Source organism: Acipenser ruthenus, chromosome 49 (genome assembly GCF_902713425.1).
Source record: "Acipenser ruthenus chromosome 49, fAciRut3.2 maternal haplotype, whole genome shotgun sequence".
NCBI classification, from domain to species: Eukaryota; Metazoa; Chordata; class Actinopteri; order Acipenseriformes; family Acipenseridae; genus Acipenser; species Acipenser ruthenus.
In genome coordinates, this window is record NC_081237.1 from 7,915,757 (window position 1) to 7,924,197 (window position 8,441).

Genomic DNA, 8,441 nt, shown 5'->3' on the forward strand with positions numbered 1-8,441 from the left:
CTCAATCACTAGAAAAGTAACTGATAAACTGAAAACTCACTACTTTAATAATCAGATACAACGTTCTTCAGACAGGTAGAAATAGCCAGGTAGACTGGAGCAGTCACGGACAGTATTTTCACCATTGTCCCATGAAACTGAAACATATAAAGGCAAAACTTCCAGCAGATAGATGTGCACTAATGAAGCTGAACCATTCTTGTACGTTTTGAAGAAGTTTTGAAGAAGTTTTGGGTGAAACAGACGAAAACTATTTGAAAACATTTGCTGCTTGTGCCACTCAGTTTTAACCACCGCTGTTACCAAGCAACCTGCTGGCAAAAGCCTTGTGTAACTGACAGCCAACTAAAGCAATAGGGACTCCCTTCTCCCTCCCTCCCTCCCCCCTCCCCTGTCCCCCCTACCTCCCTCCCTCCCTCCCTGCTCCCTCCCCCCCTGCCTCCCTCCCTCCCTCCCTCCCTTCTCCCTCCCCCCTCCCTGCCTCCCTCTCTCACTGTTGGATTCTTCTGAAAAGGAAGTTTCCTGACATTCCGGCAGCAGTGTAGTCTGTCCACCTGGCAACAGAACTAAGATCTGTCTACACACAACTAGATACCAGACAGTCAGCCAGAGTCCCAGTCTGTGCCAGCTTCAGTGGCTGAAAATACCAGCACACGGATAACGCATTCCAAGAAGCTGGCGACGGCCAGAGTTCACTCGCAGGTTCCCCACCTCTTCAATGAGCAGGAAAGCTGTTATACCAAGATATAGCCTTCCGTCGTTCAGCAAATGAGTATCGTGAGAAGATACTGACTTCACTAGTTATGTGCACTCCCTGAACGCAGTCTTTCACCCAGTCCTGCAACTATATGTTTTTCAGAATAAGGTGGTAACAAAGTGCTAGAGCCTTAAGTGATGTGAGTAGGGATAGCCAATCAGTAACTCAGAATGAACCCCTTAATAAGGTACACAAGGAATTGAGAGGCCGTTCAAAATGTTTTTACAGGATAATTAAAAACTTGGTGACTCACCTGGTAAAGGCACACCGGTGTGGAGTGCGGGCCGGGCTGTGTCAGTGTGGCTCGAATCCTGCTCCTGCTGAATCTTGCCTGGGTGCCCACAGGAAGTGTTGCTATGGTCTTGAAGTTCCTGCATGGTTTGGGAGGGTAGTTGCCTGGGCCTAATTTGCTTCGTTCAAAAAATCTAATGAAACAGCCGGGACAGACTGTTGCCATCCCTGATCTAAGTTTCAAAACTGGAGTTATTTATTTTAAGGATACAACTATAAGAGTGTGAAGTAACGTTTCGGCTAGCACCTTCTTCAGCATGCTAATCAGTTATTACACTGAAGAAGGTGTAATAACGTATTTGACCTCATTCTGATGGAGCGTTTAGAACTGTCTTTAGAAAAGGAAAGATACAAACTTTACACTGGAAAAGAAAATCATCATGATTCTGTCAATGTGCAAAACCAGCGCATTTGTGGAGATAGTCTCTCAGGAGCTCCGATGGCAAGGGAACTCGGAGTGTCAGATTTGGAAAAAGTTTCTTTAGCAATGGGCTCCAGAGCATCTCTGTCCGGTAGATATTAATTTCACAAGAGGGTATCCAGTGCTGATGTCTATGGGATGATTGATTCACGTGAAACAAGAGATTCAGAAAATTAACAACTTTTAAAAAGTTAATATCGAGGCGGCTACATTGACTTTTGAACCAGCACAAATGTCTGCAAAAAAAGAAATTGGAAGTAAATAAACTGGGAATGCTACTGTGGTGCATTCCGCTATGATGTAGATGCTTTTCAAAGCCAAGATTGACTTGCCAAGTGTAAAGAGCTTTATACTGCATGTGTGGTTCTGACTAGAAAACTGAAGAGTGGCATGTGTAAGGGAACCCTGACATGTGGATACTCCGCTCATCCTAAACAGTGATTGGAGCTGGAGCTGCAAGCCTTTGAGATAGTGTGGAGGTCTCTGTCCAAGACAGGGAGGAACAGCACAGACCAGGGCTGGCCAAAGCTGGCCCTTCCACTCCTGGTCTTTGTTCCAACCCTGTTCTAAATTGTTTACACCTCCATCCAGACCCTGAAATCATCTTGTTTTACCTGTAAAACCCGGAGTGGAATGGCCCTCCAGGACCGGGATTGGACACACCTGGTGTAGACATTTTTCCATCCCTACAGTCAGGACCTTTTGTGCATCAACCACAGTGGCTGTTGCACTCCAAATAGCCGGAAAGCTTGTTCAAAAAACTCAAACAGTACCCGGATTCTGCACCATGCCAATGCAGATACCAGGTGGCTCTGGTGCTAGGAGGAGGAAGGGAGGCGCTTCAAGCAGTAGAAGCATCTAGCAAAGCATGACACATGTTTAATCCAATCAGTGCATTTGAATAGGGATCCTCAGTTGGCCTTTTGAAATGTCTGGAAGTTTCAACTTGAATGGGTTAACAGTAGTGTTTTATGTCCAGTAGGAATCCAGTTTTTACAGCTGCTGAAGGAAAAGGTCTGTGATGATAGGCAATGGGCCAGGGGAGGTTCAGGAATGACTGGCTCTCATGTGTTTTTATAGCTGGTAGAGAACAGGTTACTTATCCTTCATGAAAACACAGAAGGGGACCTTTCTTTCCCACCAGCAACATTTGTTTAGCCAGCCGGGCAACCTGGGGCAAGGGAAGGGTGCAGAATACAGTGCAGTACACGTCTTTGTACTTGTGCCCCTTTTTTATTATTACCAATTAGACATTAGCTAGTTAGTAAACACTGGAGCTATGGAGAATGGGTACTGCCATTTTCATAGGGGTTAGAGATTAAAATGTAAAGAAAAAACAAGCACTAAAATAAAGCTTTAAAAAAAAAAAGCAAACAAACCTATGCCACTGTATTTTGTGTTTGGAAATAGCAGAGCTAAACCCTTTTTTTAAAAGAAAAATTCCTGCGGCCATTGCATAAAAATGATTCTGTGGAGCGGTTACCTCCGAGAGCACTAAAGTGAGACTGAAGCCACAGCTCTGCCTCCAACTCTCTCTGGACACCACAAAAACATTCACAAGAAATGATGCGGGGTTCTGGAACGAAGACTTCATAGCAACCCATCCAAATGAACCCTTTAAGCTGCAGCACCCTGCCTGCAAATTACACTTGAAATGCTCAGCCACGCCCCATTCCTTTCATATTTGTGAATTCACACAGATCCGTGGAACTCTCACAGAATGCAAAAACCAATGCAGTGTGAAAGCAAAAACAGTATCTGAGGGAGAAGATCCTGCACTGCTACTTGAAAATAAAAAAAAACAAGCCTTACTGAACAATTAACTAAAACTGTACTGTACTGTAACTTCAACACATTTTAATTAAGTTTTGGTTCCATGTTCATGGTAGTTTTCTATCTATTTTAAGATTTTACACGGCCGTACGTTACTGCCAGGTTCACTTTAAAAACACTAAGACCCATTTTTTAATGTATTACATTTTCTCAACCGCTTTATATATAATTTTGTGACCTCATTGCTATCATGTTGCAGAAAAAGAGTCTCTGGGGATTGAGGGCCTTTGCTCAACATGTGGAATCCATTTGCGCTCTGTTTTTGCAAGTCCTTCACATAACATACTGTAAATTGCGTTATTAGGTTCATAAGCACACAGTTAATATGCTCTCCTACACAGACAAGGTTCTGCGATGTAATTGGACCCCCAGGGAGCTAGGTGGCGCAGTTACAGGATTTTAAGAGTGCAGTTTCCTCCTATAATATGTGATGGCCGAGTGGATCTTGGACAAAAATAAACATTTAAACAACAGCCAATAAAACCAGTAGAAATTTGATTTAAAAAGTGAGGCTTTCCTCTTGGATGTATTTATTGTAGTTAGGCTAACTGCTCTTGATAGGACAAAGGCCAGCCCTGCTGGTGCCTGCTCTTAGCCAGTAGGGGCCGCTGTAGCACAGAGACTGTTGCTGATTCTGTGTACCTGACCTGCAGTAGCACCAGAGCCAATGAAGATCAGCAACTTCACACTGCCAGGAAGCAAACCTGTGCTCCCCAGGCTATACGAGTGACCCTGCACGCTACACGGCCGTGCCTTTGCCAAGTATATGGATTGCTTTTTTACATGGCACACTTCCCATACCTACCCTATTGTTCCAGCAACGTTTTAAAACTCATCTGTCATGGATTTCACTGCTCCTTGGGTGGGGTATCCAATGTTAATGGAAAAACTTATGGAACATTCCTGCAAAGACACGGCTTCATTCTTCAAAAATAATGTTTTCATGAAGTGTGGAAATTTAAGTGTATACTCTGTCTAAAGTTAAACTGTTTAGCCGTGGCATCGACTTCAGAATTTCCTGGCTGGGCTGCTCCTTTGTGAAATGTGTTTCATCTGGGTCCAGACTCCACATTTTCCTGTACATTAATCTAACTAGGGCTGTGTTATTCTTTCAAGGAGAATTAGTTCAGTGTACGTTTCTATAAAGTTAAAAAAGCTCTAACTTAAATATTTCAGTGATGGCCTTAGGAGGGGGGGGGGGGGGGCAGTGTGGCTGAAGCAAAAACTCTGTGTTTATGTTTAGTTTGGGAATGTTTAGGGTGGGGTGAGTTGCAGTTTGGACCTCCCCCTCAATCCTTCTCTAATTGGTTTCAGCCCTGGAGTGGCCATCCTATACAGGTGTGATGGTACAGTCTGCACTGTTCTAAAGACTCTACAATGGAACTAATAGAATGAGAAACCAAATGATGGTGCTTTGGTGACACAATGGCAACTACAGTAGGAGAAGGGGACCACAGCGGTAATATATTGTACACCTTGTCATAGCGGCACAAACGGCACCACAGTGGTGCAGTACAGTAGTTTCCATTCCGATTTGAAAGACTTCAATCATGCCCCCTCTTTCCTTTCTTTTCTCTAGGCTGAATTAATTTAACCTGTCTTCATGAAGTGCTGAGAGCGGCCTAGTTGCCCTTCTTGTGCCTCCTCATGCAGGTTAGTGAATTTCCATGGCAACCAGAACTGTCCTGTTAGTTTTGACCCCTCACTGAACCCAGCGGGGTCTCTGTATTTTTTATTTTTATTCAAGTTCTCACCAGATAGCAAAATGACTTCATGTAATAACGATACTGTTGATATAATGGCTATTTCAGCAAGAGATGCATGTTTTTGTACTCAAAGTGTTACCATAGCATTAACAGGAGCCTTCCCCTAGCGACGCTCTCTGTAACGAACAGTGCTTTGATAACACACAGTATGTTTTTAAGTGTGTTTTCTTTGGGGCAGTCTGCTACATCCTTCAGTTTGAAACGAATACCATTCAAAGCCAGGTCATTCGCCGTATTATTTGTTTGATACAAATCATTTGTTTCAACACAAGAATTGTGCTTGTAGTCTCAGCAGGCCGCGTGTTAAATGTCTTTTTGATTAGGATCTTGATTTTGGGGGCTCGGTTTAGTTTTTGTGAAGAAAGTGAAGTGGGCCCCAAGCCATATTTACCATTACCTTGCAGAAACTGCTGTAGCCTATAAAAAAATAATACCAAAAAAAATGCACTTCCTTTCCAAATAAGAACTTATTTTTTCCATACGAGGGTCCAAAAAACGTTATATCAGAGGTAAGCGTAAAGCATATGATTGTTAGAATGGGGTGCTGTGATCTCCGAGCCAAACATAATAAAGAACAGAAGTTGAGAAAAAGCACTTTTTATGCTTTCTTGATACTTTTTAAAAACTGTTTTCCCCTATAGGGAGCTAGATGAATTTGAATTCGATGGCACTTTTACAGACCATCTTTCATGTCTTCTTATTCTGAAGCTCAGGTATTTTATAATGCCTCCACCATCATAATGAAGTTTTTATGATATTTTTTTTAAAACTATTTGGTCTGGATACCAGTGTCATTACAGCTTTCATCGTAAAGCTTGGAGTTGTGCAAGGAGTGGGAATCTAAATCTTAATATTAGGAGAGTGCAGCCGTTGGGAAGGAGTGTGAGCTTCATCAAAGACATTATTGTTAGAAGTTGGGATTACAGACAGTATCAGTTATGGGAACCTGACAATGCAATTACATAAAACCACTAAAACCTTCAACCCAAAGGCTGTACACACTGTTCCTTACAAGAGCAAGCCCTTAATGGATTGTAATTGCTCTGAAGCAATTGTTTTTTTTCGGATGCCCTCTGAAAAGCTCTGTTACTAACCCTGCTGTTGTTCATTCGTTTTCTGCTATTGGATCAATCAAGCCCAGCACAACTTGCTTTAGCAATCAAGTAAATGGAACAAAGTCTCCTTTGGGGTAAAGTGTTACAAAGGGCCCAGTTTGTTGCTTCAATAAACCCGCTTTCTGATTAATTGCAACGCCTCGCTGGTGGATGTTTATTGCAAACCTTTCCCTGGTGCAAGGATCAAAATATAAATTGGGTCCAATATGGAGATCAGTGATGCACAGTAATGATATTGTTAAATAACAAGACGCTTTAAATGACGTTTTACAACAGTTGTTTTTTTTGGACAGTCCCCCTTTATTTACGGTGCTCTGAGTCATTAATATTGCAATTGCTCAGCTGTTGTGTATTTTTTGCCTTTTTGGTAGAAGAGCAGCACCATCTAGAGCACAGCTGTGTATTGCTGAACATCTGGACTCATGATGAGTTCCAGAAAGCATCAGGTCCCACCTTACAAAATGCTTTTCCCGACGAGCTCAGAAAAGCGTTCACAATATCCGACAGCACATTATTTCCCTGAATTAAAAAAAAAAGAAGCTGCGAACCAGCGGAAAGACTCGCAAGCAAATTCAATTTTTTCAATTTCATGCTTCATAACGGCGTCTAAGAAAAGAAGGGACTTCCAAGAAGACTGCATCACCCAGTGTCCTCTTACAGCAAGTCTTCAGTTACTGCATATTAAAGCACGGGGTCCTGAGTGCCAAGTGTTTGAGTAGCATGTGTCCAATCAATTACCGGGGTCAAAGAGAGGTCAGGGTGGCTCAAATGAGTTAATCTGCTCTGTGATATCTGTGATTCAGACACATTGGGACAGGGTGCCCAGTGATTTAATGGGCCAGGATCTGATATGACAGGATTATCTGCGTACTCACTGCTTCATACTTGTTTAGGGAATATTTACATCTTCACAGTTTGCAATTACTGAGTGACTGACAGGCAGTTTTCCCACGAAATGTTAAGTCTTAATTCAGCTTTTTTGCTCCAGAAGAAAGTTTCTGAAAGAAGATAAACTAATGTCACAATTTAGAAGAAACAGACATTATGATTAATGGACAAGCGGCGGCCAAAAAAAATACAAATGATTCTGGAAGCTGTCGATCCACCTTTAATAGAACGACCATGGGGCACAGTGCAGAAATGAACTAGTCTAGTGCCACGGTCTTGTGCTGTCCATCTGAATCGACTCGGTGACAGCTGGCATCAGGTTTTGAAGGCGAGTGCCAGCTATAAACGATCAACATTATGAGACGTGAAAATGAATGCAAACTATGAAAATTGACCTTAAAATAAGCAAAACTGCACAAGTGGGCCTATGTTGGACAAAATACACATTGGGGGCAACTGTGACGACAGACAAGCAAATATACCCCTATGGTATGTTATTGGAAGTTGCTTCACCTTTTAGGCATCTTATAGACTTCCCATATCCTTTGAATGATGTCGCCTTTATAAAAAGGTACAAGGTAACAAAACAAACGACTGTTATAAAGATAAGTGGCGTTGTTTTCATGGAGTGTTAGCGTTAAATATTCACACACAGTTATTTTAATTAGTTTTATTTGGTACTTTCTAAAAGTCCCTGTAAGGAGATCCATAGTTCAAATGTAACCCTAGTATTGTGAAAAGGCTTTATTTGAAGGTTGAAGGTCATTACACTGATGAGGGCACTAGCTGTTTTGCTGCTTAACATTTGAACCATCCCCAGCATCTGGTTATAGTGCAACTTTATATATCTGTAGCGTCAGCCTAGAGATACCAAAATGTCCCATAAGCACTTTCTGGTCCTTGCTATTGGTCCTTGAAGGATATCTGAAACTTTTGTAGGTATTCTTTTACAGTCCCCAAAACTTCACAATTACCAAGGGAGCTCACGAATGGAACGGGAATGTTAAATATAAGAAATGTTGGACAAAAATAGACAAAATCACAAGTCAGCAAAACGTGAGGCTTGCTTGGTAAATGAATGGGAAACTGGAACTTTTACAAGGGGGTTGAGTATCATGCGATCTTCTGTTAATGGAGTCAGTGAAAAGTGTCGCTTTTAACTCTTTTACCTCTGAGTCAGGAATTACGATGACTGGATCCAACCTGCCAGTCTGCAGTGTGCAACAGATTCAACAGTACAAATACAGAAACTCTGTCCAATCAGATTGCCAGCTTGATGTCCAAGAAAAAAGGACACTATGTGTGGTAAGATTTCAATTGAATAAAGCCATATCCCCTTCAGTCACTGTGTGAACAATTGCATAGTGTTA